The sequence below is a fragment of the Martes martes genome (assembly GCF_963455335.1).
Source record: "Martes martes genome assembly, chromosome: 2".
In the NCBI taxonomy this organism is placed as follows: Eukaryota; Metazoa; Chordata; class Mammalia; order Carnivora; family Mustelidae; genus Martes; species Martes martes.
This window is the reverse complement of record NC_137889.1, coordinates 172,770,341-172,796,104: the sequence shown is the minus strand read 5'-3', so window position 1 is coordinate 172,796,104 and position 25,764 is coordinate 172,770,341. Positions and strand designations below refer to the sequence as shown.

At 44.0% G+C, this 25,764-nt stretch overlaps 1 protein-coding gene across 1 annotated transcript in view; it reads left to right on the top strand.

Annotated features, from left to right (window-relative positions):
- The window catches only part of APBB2 (amyloid beta precursor protein binding family B member 2), a 375,440-nt gene that overhangs the window by 229,111 nt on the left and 120,565 nt on the right, over window positions 1–25,764 (top strand). The gene's annotated exons all lie outside the window — the stretch shown is intronic.

The window sequence follows — 25,764 nt, the reverse complement described above, 5'->3', positions numbered from 1 at the left end:
ATGTGTCTCTTAGTTTTCTTTAAAGATGAGCTCCAGGGGCACCTGAGTGGCTCAGTGGGTTAAAGCCTCTGCCTTCAGCTCAGGTCATGATCCCAGGGTCCTGGGATCGAGCCCCGCATTGGGCTATCTGCTCACCAGGGAGCCTGCTTCCCTTCCTTTCTCTCTGCCTGCCTCTCTGCCTACTTGTGATCTCTCTCTCTGTCAAATAAATAAATAAAATCTTTAAAAAAAAAAAAAAAAAGATGAGCTCCAAGTACTCTTATTAACCTGGAGCTCATTGACTTTAATGAGCAGTGTTCTTTGTTTCCCATTATTGGCCTGTATTAGAACATTTTTCTTATAATGTGTTTGTGAATTAGTTACTAAATGAAATGGAATCTTAATAAAGTGAGCTTTTGTTGTTTATTTGTATTTGTATAATCTTTATAATTTTTAGGATGACTCATACCGTCAAGGAATTGTAGAGCTGAGGGTGAAGACAGTGATCAGAGAAAGCTTTTGGATCCGGCTGCCTCACCAAAAAGCCCTTTCTTGTGATTGACAGTTGAATTGACATTCATCAAGTAATTTTCCATCCTTTTTTCCCCTATATTCAGTGATACGGGTAGCTTTTTTTTTTTTTTTTTTTTTTAATTTCTATTCAAGTAGAAATGTGATTTTTTTTCCATGTCTTCTTTTGGAGTAGAATCTTGCCATTGACAAGACAGTGTTTTCCACAGTGGTGTGTATTAAAGCTTCTGCTCCAGACCGCCTACTACTGACTTCACAGGTAGACAGACTCACCCTTAGCTTGAAAAGGGACTGCTGCCAAGGAAGAAACTAGCTGTGACCCCAGCACGGAGACAGTGGATATGTCGAGTAGGAGCAAAAAGTCCTTAGCGTGCGTGGCTGAAGTAATGCGTGCCAGCATCTTTGGCAGTTGACAAGGTGTTTTTGTGGGCCACCTCCTTGAGATTGAGAAAACATTGCAGCCATGGGCTATCCCGGGGTCCCGTCTCTTGCACCTTCTTACGTATCAGTGCTTTTTACAGGCACAAACGAGGGCATCTCTCATTCTCAGGAGAGCAACCTGACCATCTGACCACTGCCTCTGCTAGGAAGCCCCTTATTCCCTGCCTCGCCACCGCATCACACCCTCTTGCTCCCCAGAACATGCTGTTTGTGTCTGACACTCTACTCTCTATGAAGCTCTGTCGATTAAGTGTCTGCCTTTGGCTCGGGTCATGATTCCAGAGTCTTGGGATCAAGTCCCATGTTGGGCTCCTTGCTCAGCGGGGAGTCTGCTTCTCTGCCCCTCCCCTGGCGTATGCGCTCTCTCTCTCTATCTGTCACTCACTCTCTCAAATAAATAAATAAAATCTTAAAAAAAAACAAAAAGGAACTCTTTGTACACTCATTTGGAGATTTGTTAAATCTCCATTAGAACCTAAGTTCCTTGAGGTCAGGGACAGCATCTCTGGTGTGTCCTTGGAGGTCATCTTTATGTCTCTCACACACTGTAGAAATTCCTCGTCAGCGGGCCTCAGACCTCTGGGAAGAAGAAGATATTTCAGAGGCTGGGTATCTGAATGGGTACCAGCATTTTACATGCAGGTGACTCTCTTTCAAATATACGTGGATTCTCTTGGGTTGAGTAATACACAAGTCTCCTGAGGGGTGCCCTCGCTTCGTTATCACGTGGGTCTTTTCTCAGTCTGTACTCATGAAGAGTTCATTAAAGGGTGCCTTCAGTGCGTGTGTTGCGAGTCACTGCCCTTCTGCATATAGGAAGTGCTTTGCATTGGGAGATTATGGGGTATTGCCCTATCTCTGGCGTTCTGGCCCCCCGTTTCTTCTGTGAGGTATGCAAAGAACACGGACAGTTCTTCCCCTTTGTAGCACTGATAACCGTCTCGGTTTTTTAATTCCACCTGCACCCCTAGACTGAAGGCTGCTGATTGCCAGGACTGTGTCTGTCTGTGCCCTACTGCCCAACAGAATGACCTCCCCTGCTAGGTTCTGAACCGATGTGTGCAGTCAGACGCTCTGGGATCACAGCTCAGCGTGCTTTCAGTACCCACTCTTTAATATGCAGCCACGTTTCTGTCTTTTAAAAGTTGGGAATTCTTAATTCTTAATGATATCAAATAAGGTCTCCGGTCTCCAAATCAGAGGATTTTAGAGAAATACCTTAGCTCATTTTTAATGTTGAAGTCAAATGTCTGCCACCTGGTGTCAGACGAGGAATTAGCATCTCGGCTAATTCTCAGCACTGAGTGAATTTTATTGATTTTACTATGTGGTTGTTAAAGTAAATTACACATTTCACATAAAATAATAATAAGCGCCATTCTGAAATCACTCCTGACTTGCTTCTTATGGATTTGTATTTAACATTGTTGGGTTTTCCCCCAGTCTAAAAACCAATTTGGAATTAAAGTCTAATTTTAGTGAATTTTCTCTATACTGCTGACTCTGTAGCATCCAGTTTTATAGAGGAGAGAAGTAATAACTTTTCTGTGAAACAAAAATAACCTTAAACATTATCAGTATTTTATGAGTTTGTATAAAGCTTATTACTGCTGATAGTGTTTCTAGTAGTTTTGGTCAGAAGGAAGGAAAAAAATTCATTTTCAGCAAACCTTGGAGTAGCTTACATTGACTGGTTTGGATTAAATGAGAATGCAGGTGTTCATGAGGTTCCCTAGAATTAGAGTCAATCCCAGTCCGGGGTTGAGAAATAAGAGGTAAGTAAAGAATGTGTTTTGTAAAGACTGAGCTTTGGGTCGCCTGGGTGGCTCAGTCAGTTAAGGGTCTGCCTTCGGCTCAGGTCATGATCCCAGGGTCCTGGGATCAAACCCCATGTCGGGCTCCCTGCTCGGTGAGAAGCCTGCTTCTCCCTCTGCCACTCCTCCTGCTTATGTTCCCTCTCTCGCTGTGTCTCTCTGTCAAATAAATAAATAAGATCTTAACCAAAAAAAAAAAGACTGAGGTTTAAGTAGAGGAAATTTCTTTTCCTCCTTACTGCATTCACATCCCTTCCTTACCTGAAACCTGTTCATTTGCAATGTGCAGGAGACCTTATGGCATAAGGTCCTGCCTTCTAGACCAATAGTAAGATGATAGGAGACAAAGTGTACCATTTTAGGAGTAGAAAGGGGTCTTAACTATTGGAAGATGGATCTGTTTATTAACTGCGTGTAGCCTCGAGATGCCGGAGGTCTGCCGTGATGTCTCGCCATTCCATCTATAGCCCCAATAATTCAACACATAGTTAGACAAGATTAGATGTGATTACTTACTGGTCGACATAGAAGAGTATCGTGGTGTAGGGGGCTGGGTAGGGTGGAACTAGATCTGTGCGGAGAAGTTGAAGTAAGGGCAAAAGCCTTTTGAGGACCCCAACAGAGATGCCTCATTGTCCCTGAACCACCCGCTTGGACTTCAGTTACTGAAGGGCCTGCGGGCCCTTGCTCAAAGCCTGCTTGACTCTACTGTAGACATGTTCCAAACCCAGCTGCAGAGCAGATAAGAGATGAGGTTTAGTGAGTTAGAAGAGAGCTGGGTGCAAGGAGAAGCTGGGTCAGGAGAGAAAAGAAGCTGATAGAGTCAAGCCTCCAATATCAACAAGGGGACAGCTTAACACCAGCAGGGTAGGGGGACAGAGGACCCAGACCAAACTCAAGGGCCCAGAGAACATGCCAGGTAGCAGTGGTGGATGTAAGGAATTTACATGCGTCTCACTGACAGTTGATAGCCGTTGACATTTGGAGCAATGGTCTTAAGTCACCAGAAAGAAGTAAAATTATGCTTTGGGCACTTTAAAACAGAGATGGGAGCAGCGGGCATAGGGCCCTCAGCTTTGTCTAAAGGTGTTGGCCCTACTGTGAGTTCTTTGAAGGCAGGAACTGTATTTCTTTTTTTATTTTTTTCATCTAAATATTTTATCTATTTATTTGACACAGAGAGAGCAAGAGAGGGAACGCAAGCAGGGCGAGAGAGAGAGGGAGAAGCAGGCTCCCCGCTGAGCAGAGAGCCTGATGCAGGGCTCCATCCCAGGACCCCAGGATCATGACCTGAGCCGAAGGCAGACACTTAATGACTGAGCCACCCAGGCGCTCCAGGGAACTGTATTTCATTCCTATCTGCAACCCCGGGAATGTAGCTGAGTGTAGTCTAAAGCAATGAGTTGTTTAGTAGATGTTCTCTGATGGTGTTAGTTTAAAGAGGATTATTCTCTAGACGAATCTCCATGGAGATATTGGATTAGATATGCCCGAAACTAGACGTGCAGGCAAACTGTACGTTCAGCATCCCTACGTACAATTCCGTAACAGAGAAGTGGTTAGGCAGCTTCTGTCTTTTTAGTCTCTACTGAATTTTTTTTTTTTTTTTAGGTTTCTTATTTATTTATTTGACAGAAAGAGACACAGTGAGAGAGGGAACACAAGCAGGGGGAACGGGAGAGGGAGGAGAGGGCTTCCCGCTAAGCAGGGAGCCGGATGTGGGGCTTGATTCCAGGACCGTGGGCTCATGACCTGAGCTGAAGGCAGATGCTTAATGACTGAGCCACCCAGGCACCCCTCTACTGATATATTTTTAACAATAACAAAGCCACAAATCTTTTTTTAAAACTAACCTATGTACCATCCACTTAATGATTTGCTGGTTCGTTGTGTGAGTCTGAGCAGCTTCTGTGTGCTTGACCTTGGGCCAGATCGCGTGGGTGCAAATTGGTAAAGATTTCTCCCTGCCCTTCCATAATTCTGCAGATAGACGGTCTCTGAAGGTACTAACTATTGTTATGGGTTGAATTGTGTCCCCCAGAAAGGTATGTTGAAGTCCCAGCTCCTGGTACCTGTGTGTGTGATCTTATGTGGGAATGGGATCCTCGCCGAAGTGATTGATTAAAGCTGAGGTCAGACCAGAGCAGGCAGCCCTTCATCCATTATGACTGGTGACCTTGAGAAGAGGGTAAGTTGGACACAGACCAAAGGGAGAAAGCCCTGTGATGACGGAGGCACACAGAGGAGGAAGGAAGGGGCCATGTGAAGTTGGGGACAGACTGGAGTGATGTTGCTACAGACCAAGGAATGCCCAGGGCCTCCAGCAGCTGGAAGAGGCAGGGAAGGACCCTCTCCCCGTGGCTTTGGAGGGAGCAGGGGCCTTCCAACACCTTAGATTTTATATTGCTAGGCTCTAGTACTGGGAGACAATAAATTTCTTATTTTATTATAAGCCATCCAGTTTGTGGTACTCTGTTATGGCAGCGCAAGGAAAGGAGCACAGCTGTAGCCCGTTTCTTTCTGAATCAGTGTTCTGGGAGGAAATAGGTGATCTCTCCAATGGGGTCACTGAGGGGAGTTTAAAGAAGGCTCTGTGTATAGGAGCTTGGGCCAGATTGAGAATTTCCAGGGGGTGGGGAAGCCTTCTGGGGTTGACAGCCACAAGTTCCCATTGGCACATCCAACCCTGAAGGGCCAAGAAGAGGGGAGGTTCCTGGAACTGAGGTGGAGCTAGATTTGCAGCTGTGAGTACAGGAAAGGGGTGGGCTAGAGGGAGGGGGGGAATTCACAGCCTGACCTCTTTTCCCCCCCGTGCCCCTATCACCTGCTTAGCCTCTCATTGGTGAAACCTGCCAGAGGTTTTTTAGACTCTGGATTGGAAAGGGTGGAGAGTAGATTGAAAAGGGAAACTGGAGACTATCCCACACATTTGGGGCAGGGAGTTTATGTCACTCAAAGGTGTTTTCTCTCTGAGAAGGAAAGAATCTGATGTCTAAGACAGTATTGTTCATAGCACTGGTTCTCAACAAATACTGAGATTGCCGACATAGGCCACCCAGAATTGCTTATTTTGGAGTCCAAGATTCAAGGCAGTGGAATTCATTCAACAAATTCTTATTAAGCACTTACTATGGTGCCGGATACCAGATAGCCCCTAGGGATAAGCCCCAAGTAAAACAGACTGTCCTTATTCTCACAGAACTTAACTCCTAGAACTTAGTCTAGTTGGCACCAACTATGTGAACAAGGGTTAAAACTCCCACAGGACTCCATACTCTCATATTAGTGTAATTTTAAGTTACAAACTAAATGCCACTCTTCCCCCCATGGACTGCAGGCTTCACGCAGCCAGTGAAGGGGCCTCTCATGTTTATCGCCAGGTCCCAACACCTAGCCCAATGCCTGGCTCCTGGCAGATGTTCACTGAAAGAATAGATGAATGAAAGAATGAATTAATGACAGAGTGCCTTGATTTCCAGAGAGGAAAAGCTTTTCTATTCTTTCCAGTTCTGTGATGGGGGACTGCAAATTAAACTGACCTAAGACAGATTAGCAAGAGGAAGAAACCCAGATTTAATTATGTACTTAGGCATGAGAGTTCTTGAAGGAATGTGACTCCAGGAGGCTGTTAGAATTTAGGACTTATACTTGATCTTAATAAGAGATAGGAGGAGCAGAGGGTACTTCTAGGAGAGCACATGACTTTTTAGAAGGTTGTGGGAGGAAGGTCACTATGAAAAAAACAGATAATTTTTTTTTTTTTTAAAACTAAGTGAGCTCTTAAGAGGGTAGGAGATGTGATAGTTTGGGTGTTGACTGCTCATTTCCCAGAATAGATTAGAGTTGCTCCCGGAAGGAGGTGATTTATGACAACTGAGTTCTTTTGGAAGGTTCTCCTTTTAGGCAGGTAAGGGATTTCAGGAACTCAGACACCTTCAGCTCAAGATACTTTCTGTACCACAGAATTATTCTACCACAGGCTTATTCTAGACCCTTTTGTTTTACTATTTAGGAGTTTCTGAAAATTAGAGGCTTAGAAATATTTAAAATTGAACAAAGTCACTATATGAGAAAACATTTAAAAGGATTATTTGAGTGAATCCTTTACAAAGCAAGCATGTTAAAATAGTCTATGATTTATCTGCTTTGTAATTCTAAATTTAATTTTGGGGAGTTTTGTTCAGCTTTAGAGATTGAAACCAAATGTTATCTTTTTGTTTTCTGTGGTCATTGTTCTCTTAAACTGCTCAGCCCCTAAGAAGATGCACTGAAGTTAAATGAAAGCCTGTACAGGAATATGACTGGATTTGCTATGCGCTCTAGCCTTTTCACATCTAAGTCAATGATTTAAATCTAGACCAAGAATTTGGGGAAGTGGTTTTATTAGTTTAATGTTAAAGCAAAACATCTGCCACTTGGTGTCCGGTTAAGAACCAAAACGTGTCAGAGGGAGCGGTTGGTTATGTGATAAACTTTCTTCCCTTGCTCTTAAAACATTGGCTAGTATTAAATTAGGGGTATTAGGTTCTTTAGGCCTCCAAAATACCATTACTAAACAGAAACCAGCAACTCCTTTGATGACCATATAAGGAAAGTATTTCTAGAAAAAATGTCACAGAATCCATGAGCGGCTGTGTTGTCTAATAGCCTCAGGATGGGGAGATTTAAAGAGTATGAAATCAGCTGACTTAACTGTTTTCCCCCAGAAAGTTCCTGCTATTTCTGCATAAAGATGTATGATGTGATCCTTAGAGAGTCTCACTCCAATTATTGCCTCTATCTGAACGAGTAAGTAGAGAATCTAGTTTTTATACTCGTCGGTGGTATAAAATGCTTTCTTAGCTTTACAGAAATTGAGTAAAATCACTTGAAAAAAAAATTGGGGTTGAAAACCAAAGAAAGAAGGCAGGTTCAAAAAGCCACTGGTCTGTTTCTCAAAACGTGGTGTGAATTTTAGATTTAAAATGTGGCCTTCCTCCCGGAATTTGAGTCTCACAAGGAAGAATGATACTAATAGACCCTCATTACTAGATTTTGTGGGAGTTCCTCAGTCAATACAAATATATCGAGCAACAAGAAGACATTTCCTAGCGTTGACGTAGGAGTTATTCTCGCAAAACCCGACTGGAGGGTTCCCCCATGCTAGGAACATTTAAGTTCCAAGTACGTATGCGGAAAATTGCTCTCCCTCTTGAGGTCACAGCCATAAATAAACAGCACAGTCAGAAGGGACTAGAGAGTTATGGAACCACAGGGAATTTTTAGATGACAGAGGGACAAATGTATTTGTCCTGTCTGTGAGAAAAAACTCTTCAGTGTTTGGCAGAAACGATCCTTCATTTGTGCCGGACTTAAGGTGACAGCTGGCCTGGCGCTAGGAGTGGTAAAGCCAGCAGGGTCCCAGGAAAATCAAGATGCTTCGTTCCGGCTCTAGCCTTACACATTACATGGCGTTTAGCATCCTTGGCTCCTGGCCCGGTGGTGCCCCGTAGCCATCCTGAGAGCCCCAGACACTCCCAGACATTTCCAGATGACCCTAGGGGTAGGAACTGTCCCTGGTGTGAACCACTTGAGTCTAGCCTTTGGTCTTGAGGCACGCAGGTCCCACTGACAGGGCCCGTCCTGAAACAACGGATGCGGGAGGTGATCTTCAGTCTCCAAACAAGCAAATAAACAAAAACCCAAATGCAGTTCATTTAAATGCCTTTGGCTCAAGAAAAAAAAAAGTGGGGATGGGTGGCAGTTTCTAAACTTTCAGTGTTCATCCATTTGTGGCTCTTATTTATGAAGAATTACCGATTCTCACAGAATTTTCAAATGCATCTGTATAGTCATCTGAGATGTTCACCGTTTTTGTAATTCAGAAGGGTGGAAGAGGGAATGGACCGCCACCTCACCGCCCCCTCTCCCCCCACCGTCCCATCTCCTTGAAAGCAAGGGATCAGTTCCTAATGAGAGTCCGTCCTTCAGAAGGGATGACACCAGAGAAAGATGGGCAGCTTCTAACCTAAGAAGATTTAGGATGATGTCAGTAATTGTAAGGGCAGAATATGTTTTGAAAAATCCGTCACTAATTACAGGGCTGATGTGTTGAACTTCAGTACCTGTTGTCATGATATGCACGGAATAGAGATGCTAAAGCACAATTTTATTGATTAAAAAAAGCTCAGCCTGCTTCTAATACTTAACGGGGATTTCAAGAGATTATATTGGGTAACCTTGGGTTGAAAGATGTTTTCTTATATTCCAAAACTGGCCAGTGTATCCTTTATTTAACCCGACTGATCCTCATCCTCTCCCTTTAAACGTAAGCTTGTGCACAGAGATATGGCCGGAAGTCATGTTGTCATGACAACAGTTACACGCTGGGAGGAAGGAGCCTTTCAAATGGCCAGTGACTGGGTTTTTAATCACTGATTTATGTTGATAGCAACATTGAATCGGGATGGAGAATTTGTAATTATGTGTTATTTTGGCTTGATAGTTTCACTTCTATTACTGACATGTGATTTTTGACCATGTGTTATGATACACAATTTTTACACTAATGCAATCCATCTCCTCTGTTTTCTATCTTGTCAGTAATAATATTCTCAAAACACACAGAGTCCCTGCTCAGAACTTTTGATAGTATTTTGTTGCCTGTGTAAGAAATTTGGAACTTAGGAGTATGGTGGTACTTAGTGGGCCTTGTGGAATGTGGCTTCCTCCCTCCCATTCACCTTCGTTTCTCAACGGCATCCAGTATGGCTCCCAACACATACGCAGCAATCCTTGACCCTGGTCGTGAGGAGCTGAGGGAGATGGATACCTCATGTTGGAAATGGTTATACTAAGAGGGGAAAAAAAAATGCCCTAATTTGTATCTAAAAGGAGGTAGTACAGGGAAGAACAGGTTAATTTTTTAAAATGGGCGATTAGGGAAAATTTCATGGAGGGAGCAACCTTTGAAGTTTTAGCTTAGGGCAGGAGAGAAGGAGGAGTTTCCGGTCCAGGGAAACAGCATAAGTGAGGCACGGGGATGCAGGACTTGGTAGTGGGAGTATGCGGTTGGCCTGGACTAGAGGGGCCATGAGGGAGTGAGGTGGCGAAGGGGCGGGCGCCATTGGAGAGGGGGTTGGGTGCACAGCTGAGGGAAGTCTACTTACTTTGTCTGGGAGGAGAGGCGGGAGTGGCTGGATTGGTGTCTCTGGGAAATTACCAGCTGTGGTAGGATCAGAGGGAGCACTGTAGTCCTAGTTGCTGATCGTGAGCCGTTTTCAAATCCGGGTGAGGTTCTTGAGAGCTTAGCCGGAAGCAGCGCTGTGGAGGTGGAAAAGCAGGCCATGAACCTGAGCGCCTCGGACGGTTCTGGATCCAGTCCTGAAATGGGTAGTTTTGTTGACTGACTAACACGTGCGTGGGAGCACGGATTCTGGGGTGGGCCTGCCTGCTTTGACACTCAGTTCTACCGTTATTCTTCAGGACCACGAGCCCGTTGCTTCTCCTCTCTCTGCATCATCTACGGACTGGAGTAAGAGAAACCAACCTTATAGGGGTCTTGAAAGGAGGAAATGAGCCGATAAGCAAAGTGTATCCAAGAGCGGCTGGCCCGGGGTTAGCACCGCAGTGAGGCATTCACAGGGGTGCTGCTGTGGGTGGAACGTGGAAATACTGCTGAGCCTTTGGTCCTTAACAAAAATTGTCTTAGACAATCATAAGAGAGTGACTTAGCTGACTGTATTCCTCCCCAGACACCTCAGTCCGCCCCTCTAGAAACACTCAGTTCCGGTTAATTTGATGGATCGTGGTCAAATCCATATTCGCGAGGCACTAAAGGGTCTCATCATAAAGGGTCTTCAATAGGTGGCAGCTGGTCCATACAAAAGAGTGTAGGAAAAATAGTCTACCTGTGACAAAGGACCACATGTGACAGAGAATAAGCAAGAAAGGGGTAATTACAGTGAATATATAATCCCTAAATTGTTAGTGCCATTTTGATTTTGGAAGTACCTCTCGGTAGCAGATACGGAAATCATACATTTGTGTATCTCTGTTGATAAATTATATCATATTTTTCCAATTATTTTATTTTAAGTTACTTCATAATGAGCTACAGTAGAAATTTTCCTTTAGTCAGGTTTCAAGGACCAGACTTGAATTCCTGAAGAGCAGCATTTATCCGAGGGAAGTTTTAAGGCAAGAACAATGGAAGGTGGTAGGTGCTTCTGATGGTTGGCAATTCTGGATCTAGAATTGTAATATTTAATCCTGAACCATTCTTATATCCTTCCAGGCAGTGAGCCACATTTATGTTTGTGGTTTTTTTTTTTTTTTTTCAGGACCTCCCAAATGGAGGTTCCAAAGGAACTTTTACAAAAAGGATCCCTCTTGAGCCCCTGACTCACTGGAAACCTCTAGACCAGTGTGTCCATCAGAAATACAGTGTGAGGCAGATATGTGATATTAAATATTCTAATAGCCACAATCGGTAAAAAGAAACAAGTGAAATTAATTTTAATCGTGGATTTTATTTAACCCAATATATCTTAGGTACTCTCATTTCAACATAGAACCCATATGAAAATTATAATTAAATCTTTTCTAGGGGCACCTAGGTGGCTTAGTCGGTTAAGCGTCTGCCTTCGGCTCAGGTCATAATCCCTGGCGTCCTGGGTTTGAGCCCTATATCAGGCTCCCTGCTCAGCGGAGAGCCTGCTTCTCCCTCTCCCTCTGCCCCTTTCCCCTACTTACGCCCTCCCTCTCTCTCTCTCCTTTCTCTCTCTCTCTCAAATAGATTAAAATCTTTAAAAAAAAAATAAAATTTTTTTCTATGATTATACTAAGTTGTCCACACCCAGTGTGTGTTTCTCACTGGTGGCACACCTCCCTTCAGACAAGCTGCATTGCACGTGCCCAGTTGCCCATGGGGCCAGTGGCTGCCGTATTGGACCAGCTTGGCTGTACAACGTTGGGCTTTTCGGAGCCCTGCATCACTTCTGTGGCTACCAAAGCGATGTCTGTCTCTTTGGTAATTTTTCATTAGTATTTTTATCCTTTAGGAAAAATACGTAAAGTAAAAACATGAGTTTATTTTGGATCTGGGTTGCAGATAGTTGAACTAATCATATGCCCTGCTTCACAGTGTACTTTCATCACTGGTGCATACAAAACGTTGCTCTTGTTTTATGTGCTTCCTTATTTACTCCCTCTTACTCCCTTACCTCCCTCCCCTTCTCCACCTGTAGGCAATCATCTAATGCATTTAATGGGTAACTCTTTGTTCAAAAATATATTTGTGACCTTGTTTTGTGTGTGTGTTTGTAATTTTTAAAGGGTATTTTTTTTCATGCACTGTGTTTTAAAAGATCTATCCATAGGATTGTGTGTACAGCTAATGCCTAGTTTCTAACTGCCACATGGTGCCCTGTGGTGTGACTCCCAACACATCTTCCCTCTCCCCTCATAGAGAGATAAGCTCCTAGCTTGCCTCTGTGTCCCCAACACTACAGTTAGTCCCACAGGGAATATCCTCACATACATCTTCCGATGGGACTGTGTGAGAGAGAATGTGGGAACAAAACTCTTACTATTGCTGGCTCATAGGATATATGTTATTTACTTGTGAAAAAAATATTTTTATTGATGGATATACTTTTATATAATTTTGTTCAGAGAACAGTGAAAAAATATAGGATTACAGTTATTTGTTGAATCAGATCCTTTTGACCAGTAGAGTGAATCAAGTTATGGCTTATTATTTTTTTTTTTTAGGGGTAGCTAACCAAGTCAACTCTCACACATGTGTTTCTCAAACAGACCCAGTATCCGTGAAAGAGGCCAAGTCTTCCTAGGGTGACCGGTTTGGAATCAGGGCCAAGTCCAAGTATAATCTTTATTTGCAAGTTTGCTCCATCAATAGAGTATAATCTGTTTTTTAAATGAATTAGTCATTGACACACAAAGTAGAAGGAAAAAAGTTATTACCCCGAACGAAAAACCCCATTGGAAATTTACACAGAAAGTGTGCTTTTACTTTTAAAAGTAATTTATACTGTTCATTTCCCCAAAGGGAATTTCAAAAAAACAAAAAACAAACAAACCCAAAACACCAGCATTATCTTTCATTCACCTTTTCTCGGCTCCTGGCTCCGTGGTTAGGAACTTCCCACTATAATGTTGTCTAAAGGGAGGGGTCGGTGCTCTCAGTTTATTTATCCAAGCATGTCTGCAACAAAGGAAAGCTCACAGAGTTTGTTTCTACAAGGAAGGAAGCACAAACAGCTCTCCAGGCTGAAGATCTCCACAGAGTCCGACACTTACCCCAGTGACATCTGCCTGTTTTCCAACAAGGAAGACTTCGACACAGCATTGGATTTGTCTGCTTGCAAGGAATGTTCTTCTGTACCCACTTCTGAGATCTAAGCATCATCTGTGTGCTCTTAATAGCCTTTAGGTTCTGTCATTTTTTGCAGAGGGAAAGGAGTGGGGAAAGCTGAGGGGAAGATGCATAGAACATACCAGAATTCGAGACCGGATAGACCTTTACAAATGGACACTACCAACAGACCTAGGAATGGAGCTAACCCAAAACAAAAGATCAGAGTTTCCCAAGTGAGAGCTTAGAATTTGAGACAAAAAAGAAAAAAATCCTATTTCTGTTGCATATAAATTTGGAATCCTTCCCAGACAACCTGCAGATGAGAACTTTTAATGCTTCAAGAACATTTTTCTGGTAGGAAAATAATTTTAACCTGTTGGCTGAACCTTGAGGCCTAGTGGGTTAACTGGTGCCTTTGTGAGTGAATAAAAACTAGGTAACAGTTATTCTGTTCTTTTTTGGATGTCATACAAAGTAGAACCCAATTAAGACTCAGCAGACAGGATGCTTAGTGGTACATAGCCTCCCTCCCTCCCTCCTTCCTTCCCCTGCCGTCCGTCCCTCCCTCCCTTCCTCCCTCTCGCCTTCCTTCCCCCTGCCCTCTGTCCCTCCCTCCCTCCTTCCTTCCTTCCTCTCCTTTGTCCTCCTCTTTCCTGTAGTTGTCATTCATATGGGTATTATCTAGGTAGCTTCTTTTAAAAAAAGAAGGTTTTATTTATTCATTTGAGAGAGAGCACGAGTAGAGAGGGAGAGGGAGAAGCAGACTCCCTCCTGAGCAGGGAGCCTGAAGCAGGGCATGAGCCTGGGACCCTGAGATCATGACTTGAGCACAAGGCAGACGCGCTTAACTGACTGAGCCACCCAGGCGTCCCAGGTAGCTTCTTAGTTTCACAGGATGAGCTATGCAAAAAGGGAGCTACTCCCAACTACATTCACTTACCTCCAGGAAACTTACATTGCACACCTACTGTGTGAGAGACGTACTCGTGGTACCTTGGTTGATTAAAATCAGAAGAGGAACAGGACTGACCTTTGCTTTAAGTGACTTTAATCTGCTTAATCTGTCACTGACGGCATCTCTAGGACACTGTTTCTGAAACTTCTTGCTTTTGGGAGCCCACAATTTAAACACCAAATAGTTCTTTATCCTAATTTTTACAGATGGGCAGTGCTGCTAAACTTTGAGCCCTTCTTGATTATTTGAGATTTTTGAGAATAATCATTCCATTTACTTGTCCTTTCCTGGGATTTTGGCTCGATTACCTAATATTGTCTTATGCTAGGTTCTATTTTGAGACGCATAAACAAATGACACTTTCTACACGTGCATCCTTGGCAGATGGGATCGCACAAATAGCCCTGCCTCTTTTCAGTATCCTCAGCATCTCTGAAAAACCCAGAGTTCTGTACGTCACCACTCTTTCATTGCCGGAAAAGAAGAACGAAGCTGTCACACAGGTGTGGAGCCACTGATTGGTTTTGTCATTTTGTTTTCCACTGGAGAATCTTTGCTTTTCTCTCCTGACCTAGATTTGGAGGGATTGGGGGAGGAACACGGTATAGATCAAAGAATTCAAGCCTTGAATCGAACAAATGGCTTCATGTTGCTTGTCGTTGATTGCATCCTGGTAGATATTTCTTGAGGTTTGTAAAGAAGTAGGCCCAACACAATTTGTGCTTTTGGGGGGGGGGGGGAATTTATTTATTTATTTGAAAGAGAGAGAGATAGAGCAAGCATCAGCAGGGAGAGGGCCAGAAGGAGAAGGAGAATCCTCAAGCAGATTCCCCACTGAGTGCAGAGCCTGACGCAGGGCTCAATCCCAGGACCCTGAGATCATGACCTGAGCCGAAACCAAGAGTCAGATGCTTAACCTACTGAGACACCCAGGCGCCCCGGCATTTGGTGTCTTTGACAAGAGTCAGAGATGAGGTTAAGATGCTTGGCTTGGCGGGTGATAGAAAATGAATGAGTGATAACAGATGAAGCTACATTTCAACAATACGCTGTTTTAGAAAGAATTTGGGAGTTTGGGAGTTAAGAACCTCGGTTTCTTAAGCCTACAATTAAGATGCCTGTAGGTTTGGGTTTGAATATGAGATTCCAAAGCTAACCCATTAGAAGCTGTTTCTTTCCTAGGTGCTAATTCAGTTTCCCGCCATCATATAAACGAGTCAGGATCCATTTCACCTGCTAGTAATGCAAGACTCTAAAATAACAGTGGCCTATTACAATAGAAATTGATTTTCCTTTCATGTAGAAACCTGGCAGTAGCAATTCACTGACCCCAGGAACCAAAATTCCTTGGCTGTACTGCTGCACTATCCCTAGGGTATAGCCTGCTTCCCTGTGGTTCATGGCACTGTATCTCTTCCAGACAGTGAGATCACACGTGCCTGCCAGCCATTCTATAAGGAAGGTTCTTGAAAACTGCCATACAGTTCTTGTACTTCTTCCCCAGTGATTAGAATGTTATCTCCCTGGTCACCGGGAGCTGCAGGGGAGGCTGGGAAATGTATTCTGCATTCTGAGCGGCCAGGTGTCCTGTTGAAAGTCCCTGTTGCTTTGGAAGAAGACACTGGATATTGACGAAGAACTTTGTGTCTCCCGCAGGTGTCTTATTTACGAGACCCCCCTCCCCAACACCACACTTCTCATAGGCAAAAGAGCAGTACAGAATGATTTGCCCAGTTAACTTTATTATTTTTTTAAAAATGTTTACATTTAATAACCTACTGTACAATGCAATTACAATTTAGAACAAAAATTACAAAATAAGACCACTGAGATGCAATGTAAAACCTTTATTATCAGTTTATTGCCTTTTTACTTCCAGTGCTGTTTCCAGCTTGCTAAGATCTGTTGCTTTTTGATGCTTTAGGAAAAAGTTTCTTTTTGATAAACTACATTTATTAGATAACTAAAATTTTGTAAATTTTTGGAGCAAGAAATTAAATTTCTTCTCAACTCCATGGCTCTATCTCATGTTATTTTTATTGGTTGAAATGTATTTGTATCCTTTATATACAAAGCTGCTTTAAATTCTTTTTTGGTTTAGGTGGAAAATAAATATCTCAAGGAGTAATAAAAAATAGCTTTTACCCTTATCCTTTTAATTGTGTTTTTAAAAGGTAATCTCAGGAAAACAGTTTTCTCTGAATTCCTCTACCCCATCCTATTTTCTATCAAATATTAAAGCTTGCCCAATAACCACTCTGGCAGATGGAGCAGATTAGTTCAGCTGTGCTAATATATTTTTTCTATGAAGGGTAGAGGGAGGGAGAGAAAGAGAATCTTAAGCAGGCTTCATGCCTAGCACTGGACACGGGGCTCGAACTCATGACTCTGAGATCATGACATGAGGTGACATTAAGAGTTGGACACTTAACTGACCGAGCCACCCAGGCACCCCTGTGCTGATATATTTTTTTTTTTTTTAGAAAGATTTTATTTATTTATTTGACAGACAGAGACCACAAGTAGGCAGAGAGGCAGAGAGAGAGGGGGAAGCAGGCTCCCGGCTGAGCAGAGAGCCTGATGCGGGGCTCGATCCCAGGACCCTGAGATCATGACCTGAGCCGAAGGCAGAGGCTTCAACCCACTGAGCCACCCAGGCGCCCCTGTGCTGATATTTTTAAAGGTACTTAACCTTTAAAAATGCACTTAACAAATAGGATGGTTCCCAAACAGAATTACACAGAGATTTCTCCACAGTCAATGAAGTTTCCCACCCTTAGCAAGTAAGTTCACATGGCTGAAATAGCTTTCTTCACCTGTAACATTGGAATAAGATCTCTTCTACCTGTGTTGCAGAATTCGGTGGTATCGAATGAGTCTGGAAAACTTACAGCACTTCTAAAGTCCTGTAATGCTCTAGAAATACATTTTTTGTTCGTGTATCAGGAACAAAATATATACATTTTATCTATGAGAATACAGTTCTGTGTCTCCCACAGATAGACTTTGATTTTGGAAAAACTAGCATGCATTTACCATACTCTTTTAATGTGCTGATAAAAGATCACATTGTAGTTTGTTGGAGAATACTCTATTTCCTAGCTTCTTAGTAATCATCTTTTGTTCTAATAGGTAACACAGATGAGAAGTCAAGTCCTAGTATACCATCATTTAGAGTAATAATGACTTTGAAGTTGGTAAGGCGACCCCTGGAATTGTTTCCACATTGTCCTATTTGCTACTGTGTATCTGCCTGAGGAGGTTCTTTGAAGACCCTGACGAAATAATGGCAGGAAAATTGGCTCTATTTAATATAGTTTCAAAGTTGTCTACCTTGAAAGAGTATAGTGCCAGTAGTAATTTTGTCTGTCTGATTGTTTGGAAGCCAAAGAAAGATTCATGCCTGCTGTGGCATTTTGTCTTCCTTTCTCCAAATGCTCACTGTGAAATAATAATCAAGTAAGGAAGGAAGTTATGTGGTTAGGTTGACCGAGGCTATGGCGGCTGGACACATTCTCTGAATAATGTTGTGCAGTTACCCTTTGCTTAATTTCCATATAATCATAGATCTTTCTAGAACACTGTGTTTAGGATTAGGCACTGAATACCCAAACATCAAAGCAAAGGGCATCAGGTCTGATTTGTTGATCTTGCCAAACGTAACAATCCTATCTGGCATTGAATAAGATATATTCCTGCTACTCAGTCGGTGAGTGGTGCGCTCAGACAACTGGAGAGAGGACCAATAGTTCTCTATTAGTGATTTTATAGAAATATGTTGTAATCTTTACTTTTTAAAGTATCAAAAAATTGGGGCACCTGGCTGGCCTAGTTGGAAGAGCACGTGACTCTTGATGTCAGGGTCGTGGGTTTGAGCCCCATGTTGGGTCTAGAGATTACTAAAAAAAAAAACAAACTTAAAAAAATTTAAAAATAAATAAAATTATTTTTTAAAATGTTGATTTCAAGAGCATGCCTACTTGCATTCATTCTCCATTCATTATTATGAGTAGACTTTTGGATTTTGGAGATTTGTTGTTTCAATACACATTTTCCCCAGCTGCTCTTAGAAAAATAAAATTGAGGTTACTGAAATGGTCTAAAGCTTTCTTGAAGTAAAATACGAGTCTCCACTCAAGTCTTAAGTTTTTATTTATAAGGTCTTTTTTTTAAAAGATTTTATTTATTTATTTGACAGAGATCGCAAGTAGGCAGAGAGGTAGGCAGAGAGGCAGGCAGAGAGAGAGGAGGAAGCAGGCTCCCTGCTGAGCAGAGAGCCTGATGTGGGGCTCGATCGCAGGACCCTGGGATCATGATCCGAGCCGAAGGCAGAGGCTTTAAACCACTGAGCCACCCAGGCGCCCCTAATAAGGTCTTTTTTTGGTGGGTGGGGGGTGCCCATTAAGCCTGTGGTTTCTCAGAGGTGTTTGTAAATTGTGCTACTTTGTACTTTGCACACCCATTAAGAGGAAATCGTGTTCTTAGGTTATATTCCATATCACCCTAGATTTTAATATCTCATTTCGTAACTGGTAGGGAAGTACATGTTTTATTGTATGTTTGGGTATTTAGAATGAGACCTGATGATGATATTTGTTGCTTTTTATTTTTTAAAGACTTTGTTTATTTGACAGAGAGAGACATAGCGAGAGAGGGAACACAAGCAGGGGGAGTGGGAGAGGGAGAAGCAGGCCTCCCACCAAACAGGGAGCCCGATGTGGGTCTCTGTCTCAGGACCCTGGGATCATGATTTGAGCCTAAGGCAGATGCTTAATGACTGAGCCACCCAGGTGTGGCCCCCCCATTTTTTTGATGATGTTATTTAAAATAATCTTTAGCCAGGTCCTATGATTAACCTTTGTTATATGTAGGTTTGTACAGATGAGTGGATATTTACAAATACCAGTTTTTCTTCCAGAAAACTTGTAGCTACTTACATCTTACACCTTTTGGTCTTTAAGTTTGTCTTTTTTTTTTTTTTTTTAAGGATCTTATTTATTTATTTAAGAGAGAGAGAGTGAGTGCGAGCTCGAGCAGAGGGAGCTGCAGAGGGAGAGGAAGAAGCAGGCTCTCCACTAAACAGGGACCCTGATGTGGGGCTCCATCCCAAGACCCAGGGGTCATGACTTGAGCCAAAAGCAGACGCTTAACAACTGAGCCACCCAGGCGCCCCTTAAGTTTGTCTTTGCACAGTCCCTGACTCACGTATTGTGTTTAGGTTTTGGGGTAATGGTCTGTGAATAGAGAAGCAGAATTTTCTTTATCTTCCCCCCACCGTTCCTATATACATCCTTTCCTGAGGACGTGAAGTGGAGTAGAAGCAGTCCCCAAAGAAGGCTGTCCTCACTAGTAAGAAACACTTCACAAGCTCTTTAGGTCCGATTTCATTTCTGCTTCTTTAATGGTTCCCTACATGACATAAAACAGCCACGTTCTAATTAAAGCGGTGCCACGTGCTCAAACCAGTGTGTTCGCCTGTGATACGTTCCTTCTGAATTGATGTGTGGGTGGCAGGTACAATCATCTAGTTGTCTTGATCTAAATAAAAACAGTCTTCTTAGTAAATACCCCGTTTGGCCACTGTAAACTCGGAAATCTTAGTTCATTTTTAAATGAACTGTCATTGATGCCCCAAAGCCATGTTTGAATGAAGCCATGAAGAGCTATGAACCAGCATTCACTGAGTGATTACTATGTGCCCAACTTTGTGCTAGGTGCTTTGTTCCCCATCAGCCCTGTGGGGTAGGAGCTGACCTAGGCTCTTTTGTACGGGGAGCAGACTGGCCATTAGTAATGAAGCCCTTTGTCACAAGTCACACAGGGAGCCAGTGTGGGAACCCAGGGACACGGCTGCTGGCTGACTCCAGAGCGCCTCTCTGTGATAGGAACCTGGCCCTGAACCAATTTTAGTCAACTAGGCCCAGCAAAGACCCTGTCTCCGTGGAGTTTAAATGAAGAAATTTCATGTTGATCTTATATCAAAATACTTGATAAAAATACACAAGGCCCAAATTTAAGGACTGTTTGAATAGTGAGTTCTTGGAATATTTACTCAAGAATCTTTCACAGAAAAATCCTCAGCTACGAATAATAGCTTCCTATTTCAAGGATGCGCCCAAAGTTTTATATTAATATTTTAAAGGAAAAATATGAGAAAAAGTATGAGGAAGTGAATGCTCCTAAAATTGTTAAAAATTTTATTGTAACTGTTAAAAGAATGCCACGTGGAAAAGTGCAAATTGAGTACCATGTATAATTTTCATTTCAGGGTCCCAAATATGCCTTGCAAATAAAGGTTAAGAAGTAGAAGAGGTCCTGAAATTTGGGGGCGAGCTTTCTCTCCCCTGTCCACCTCCTAGTCTGGCAGACGGGTGGGTCAGACTTCTGAGAGCTCACGGATTTGGGACACTAGGGATTTGTTCCCTTGTTTCCAAAGTCATTGTTTTCCAGGTCCTTTGGCTGAGGACAGTTTCACTCCATGTTCCAAGCAGCCTCCGTACGCTGCTGGGAACCCCCAGCAAATCTGTAATAAATGATCTAGTCCTGGCTCTGTGCTCTGGCTCTGTGCTGTTGTCTCTAGAATTTGTGGGTGCAGCTGGAGGGAATCAAGAGTCTTGCTTGTTCTATCCTGACAAGGAAGTTCTGGGTCCAGAAAAAAATAGAGGGACTCAGTAGTTGAGAGAGAAAGAAGAGAGCCAAGGGAAGCTGACCACCAGGTCATGAAAAAGAGTTTTAAAGTCAAAGTCAAATACAGGTAGTCCCATTTTTCCAAAGTTTGTGCTATGCCATGTTGCTTTTTCAAAAACACCTACATTAGTACCTGTCAGCGCTAAGCAAAAGAAGGAGGATTTTCACTTTTATTTAAAAAGGGGAAAAGTGTTCCATCTTTGTTTTGCACTGAGCTGTTATGGGGACAGCGTGCTGCTCCAGCAGCGAGAGCGGCCCCACCGAGCTCCTTCCGGGGACCTACGCTCAGCAACTCAGCATCAGCTGGCCATAGCTTTGAACTGTGTCTGTTCTTTGTCTCGATATATTTTGTGCCTCTGTTAGCAAGATGTGTCCTGACATATCAGCAAAGCCTAAGAGAGGTGGTTTTTTGGGGTGTAAGAACCCTCAAAAATGTTTCCATATAAATTAATGGTAGGGGTGCCTGGGTGGCTCAGTCGGTTAAGCAGCTGCCTTTGGCTCGGGTCATGACTTCAGGGTCCTGGGATCGAGTCCCATATGGGACTCCCTGCTCAGCGGGGAGTTTGCTTCTCCCTCTCCCTCTCTCTCTGACCCCATTTGTGTACTCTCTCTCTCAAATAAATGAATGAAAACCTTAAAAAAATTAATGGTAATTGTTCCTTAGCTTTATGCCATTTTGACTGATGAAAGGTTTCATCTACTTTGAGATAGCGAGGGAAACCTGTTGTTTGTATTAAAGCATGTGGCTCCTTCAGGAATGATATTGTTCAGGAGATGAGCTAGGGGCAACAATGACTTTGGAAGAGTTTTTTCTTTTCCAAGAATGGCAGCAATGTGCAGTATTCTCTTTTGATTTGATTTGAGTATTAGTTTTTTTGAGAGAGAGGTTGAGGGGGATCACAGAATCTTGAGACTCAGCACTGGGCGTGGAGCCTGACGTGGGGCTTGATCTCACAACCTTGAGATCATGACTTGAGCCGGAACCAAGAGTCAGACGCTTAACTGACTGAGCCACCCAGGCCCCCCCTTTTGTTTTTTGTTGTTGTTGTTTTAAGATTTTATTTATTTATTTGACAGACAGAGATCACAAGTAGGCAGAGAGGCAAGCCGAGGGGGGGGGCGGGGAGAAGCAGAGAGCCCGATGTGGGACTCGATCCCAGGACCCTGGGATCATGACCTGAGCCGAAGGCAGCAGCTTAACCAACTGAGCCACCCAGGTGCCCCCTCCCCCCTTTCTGTTTTAAGAACACGGATCACACAAGACCTTCAAGAGTTCCTTTGCATGGGAGGGTAAATCCCTAGCTCTCACAGCCTCGAATCTTCTCGTAGACCATTCAGCCCTCGCTCGAGTGACTTTTGGGTTGTAATGACGTGAGAGTTTCAGTCCCTCTGCCGGGAATGCTGTTCTCCCGTCTGTTCACAGGCCCGGCCCCTTGTAGTGTGGGGATGCATTGCTCCTCAGAGACTTTCCCAGACCACCTTGTTCAGAGAGCCCACCCTCTCCCCAGACACACTGATTCGTGACCATATGCCCAGCTTCTAGAATAGCACTTGGCATTTATAGGAGGCCCTCCATCTGAAAAGTGAGTGAGTATGTGGATGAGTGAATGACCAAATAAATAGACATTCACATTTTTTATTTTGTGGAGCCAGTAGTTAGATGGAGTCTGATGGGAAAGAATCACTATCTTTTGGTTCTTAATCCAGTGATTCTTAAAAACATGGTCCCCAAACCAGCAGCATGGACTCAGTGTCACCTGGGAATTGTTGGAAATGCAGATTCTTAGGCCCTACCTCAGGCCCACTGAGCCAGAAACTCTGGGGTGGTACCCAGTGATGGCTTCTAGAAGGTTCTCCAAGTGACTGATGCTTGAGAACCACTGCCCCAGATCACTGGTGCAGGAATGGATCTGTCTGATGCCCCCTGTATCTCCTGCCCTAAAACAATGCCTGGCACAGAGTAGATGGAACATACTTGCTGGATGAATTACTCTGTCTCCTCTTTCCTCACCCCACGCCTTGCACATTGAAAGTGCTGGGTACGGGAATGTGGAGGGAAGGGAGTGAGTGCCATTCTGAGGACCCCAGGGAAGCCTTTTGTGTTCTGCACTGCAGACCTTGCCAAATTTAGAATCTCAGCTCATCCATTCCTCCTTCCCGTGGCCTCTGGAGCAACAGAGGAAATTTCCAGCTGCTGCTAGATGCTAATTTGTTCTCATCTGACCCTTGGATTCCTGCAAGTTAGCACAGGGGAGAGGATAACTGGATGTGGGCTTACCTCTCATGCAGCTCCACTGGGGTGGGAGAAGGGGAGTGGGGAGTGGGTTCCTGTGAAGATGAAGGCGAAGACGAGGCCAAGTGCAGCCAGGCCCACAGCTCTGGTGCCTGAGGTGGCTGGAAGGGGCGGGTCTTTGAGGCTCACAGATGGGCTCCTTGTTCCCATGCCAAGTATTGGCCCAGGAGGCTCTCAGCACAAGAGGGACTTTCTGGGGCTCTCAGCCCTGCTATTTTTATACTCTGACTTCCAAGTCCTGCTTCCAGAATGACACCACAAACAACAAAGGGCCACAGAGCCACTTTGAAAGGGCACCCATGGCTTTTAGCCCCTTCTGCTGAGCCGTCGTCCGGTCAGCCTGGGACAGTGCTTTCGGTGAGACGCAGTGATGAGAAATCCGAGCCCCTGTTAGGTGCAAGATCCTGTAGGGAGGGAAGGTGGGACAGCGAGGTGGGATCCTAGTGTCCGCAGTGTGCCTGAGTTTGGAATTTGATCCTCGGGCTCCTGATGGGGATGGGCTGCAGATCTGCGGTTGCCCAGATGACGGAACGCAGAATGCCGGAGGGAGGCCCAGAAAGGAGGATCCTATGGAAAGCTGACACTGGCAGTGGCCTTCTGTGGACTGACCTAGACACGGGGGTGGTCCAGGGCTCAGGGCCAGTCCCCTGTGCTCTTGCTTTAGTATCTGATGTTGGTCAGGTCCTCAGGCTGGTCTCAGAGCCCCAGACTTCCAGCCATTGTGGTCTTTGGTTTTCACCACTATTTATTCAAGTTCTCAATTCCCCCAAGCCGTCAGGTGTCTGAAGAAGTAACATCCATGTAAACATGGGGACATAGTCTCCCCCCTTGGCTTTAAACCAAACAGCTGTCCTCCCGGAGCCTTAGAAAGGAGACGGCATCACTGTGTTCTGCAGAGGGTAGCTGTGGGCTCTCCACGAGCTCCTGCGGTAAAGCTCCGGGTGCTTTGGCCTGCAGTCAGTGTCAGGACCCTTGTTACCTTTTTCGTTAATGGCAGTATTGTTACCCTCTCTTAGAACCTTCTGGCAATGCTGATAGCCCTTGGGCCTGGATTCTTGTCCTGGCTTGCTAATATTCCCTCCCTGGCCTTCTAGCTGGCATTGGTGTGAGCATTAAATGTGGCAGTGTATGTGAAGGTGTTTTTTACTTTATGGGTAGGGGACTTTTTTTTTTTTTGTAATGAAGGCCGTAGACCCATAGTGGGAGAAAATATTCGGGAATCAGACAAAAACAAGACAACTTTATTCCTCTGGGGTTGGTTTGTATTTGAGAGAAACCTAGGAAAAGTTGAGCACATCTGCTTTATATATATATATGTGTATATATAAAGATTTTATTCATTTATTTGGGTGAGAGAGAGGGAGCACGAGGTGGGGGGAAAGGAGCAGAAGGAGAGAAGCGGACTCCCTGCTAACTAAGCAGGGAGCCAGATTCGGGGCCCATTTCCAGAATCCTGAAATCATGACCTTAGCCGAAGGCAGAAGCTTAACTGACTGAGCCATGCGGGTGTCCCACAAATCTGCTTTAAAGGAGATGACAGGGGACATGAGTCTTTACTTTTTAAATTATGAAATATTTGTTTTTTTCTTTACACGTTAATAAAGAGACAGACAGACATTTGAAGAAACGAAGGTGTTGGCAGAGCCACGGCCAGCCAGGGGAGAAGCCCAGCAAGGAAGGGTGGGTAGAATCTAGAACCTGGTCTTACCTGACCTCCTCAGGTCCTTAGAGCCCAGTCCTCCTAAGGGAGTCTGGTGGACCTTCTTCTCCAGAGAAAGAGTCACCTTCAGATTATCCTCTTTTGTATTTATTCTTTGAACCATGATAATCACATAACCCCATAAATTCCATAGTGAGCATTTTCCTTTGGACATATGAAAATATTTTTTATGGTGGATTTAGTGAACTTAATATATTACATTGTTGGTTTCAGAGACCTATGATGATCTCTACTAATAATAGCAATAATAGGGGCGCCTGGGTGGCTCAGTCCTTAGGCGTCTGCCTTCGGCTCAGGTCATGATCTCAGGGTCCTGGGATTGAATCCCACGTCGGGCTCCCTTCTGGGTGGGAAACCTGCTTCTCCATCTCCCACTCCCGCTGCTTGTGTTCCCTCTATTGCTCACTCTCTCTCTCTCTCTCAATCTTTGTCAAATAAGTAAATAATCTTTAAAGAAAAATAATAGCAATAACAGTGAACATTTTTTTTTAAAGATTTTGTTTATTTATTTGACAGACAAAGATCACAAATAGGCAGAGAGGCAGGCAGAGAGAGAGGAGGAAGCAGGCTCCCCACTGAGCAGAGAGCCCGATGCGATGCAGGACTCAATCCCAGGACCCTGAGATCACGACCTGAGCCAAAGGTAGAGGCTTTAACCCACTGAGCCACCCAGGCGCCCCATCAGTGAACATTTTTTTAAAAACACCTTTCTGAGAGAAAAAGAGCTAGTGGGGGAGAAGGGCAGAGGAGAGCGGAAGAGAGAATCTCAGGCAGACTCCTCACTGATCACAGAGCCCAGTATGGGGCTCGATCCCACGACCCCGAGATCATGACCTGAGCCGAAACCAAGAGTTGGACACTTAAATACCTGAGCCTCCCAGGCGCCCCTATTGGTGAACATTTATGTGGTAAATATGCCTATTCTACGTCAACCTTTCTCTGAGTGTTTTACACAATACCCAGTGATGTGGAGTAGATACCCAT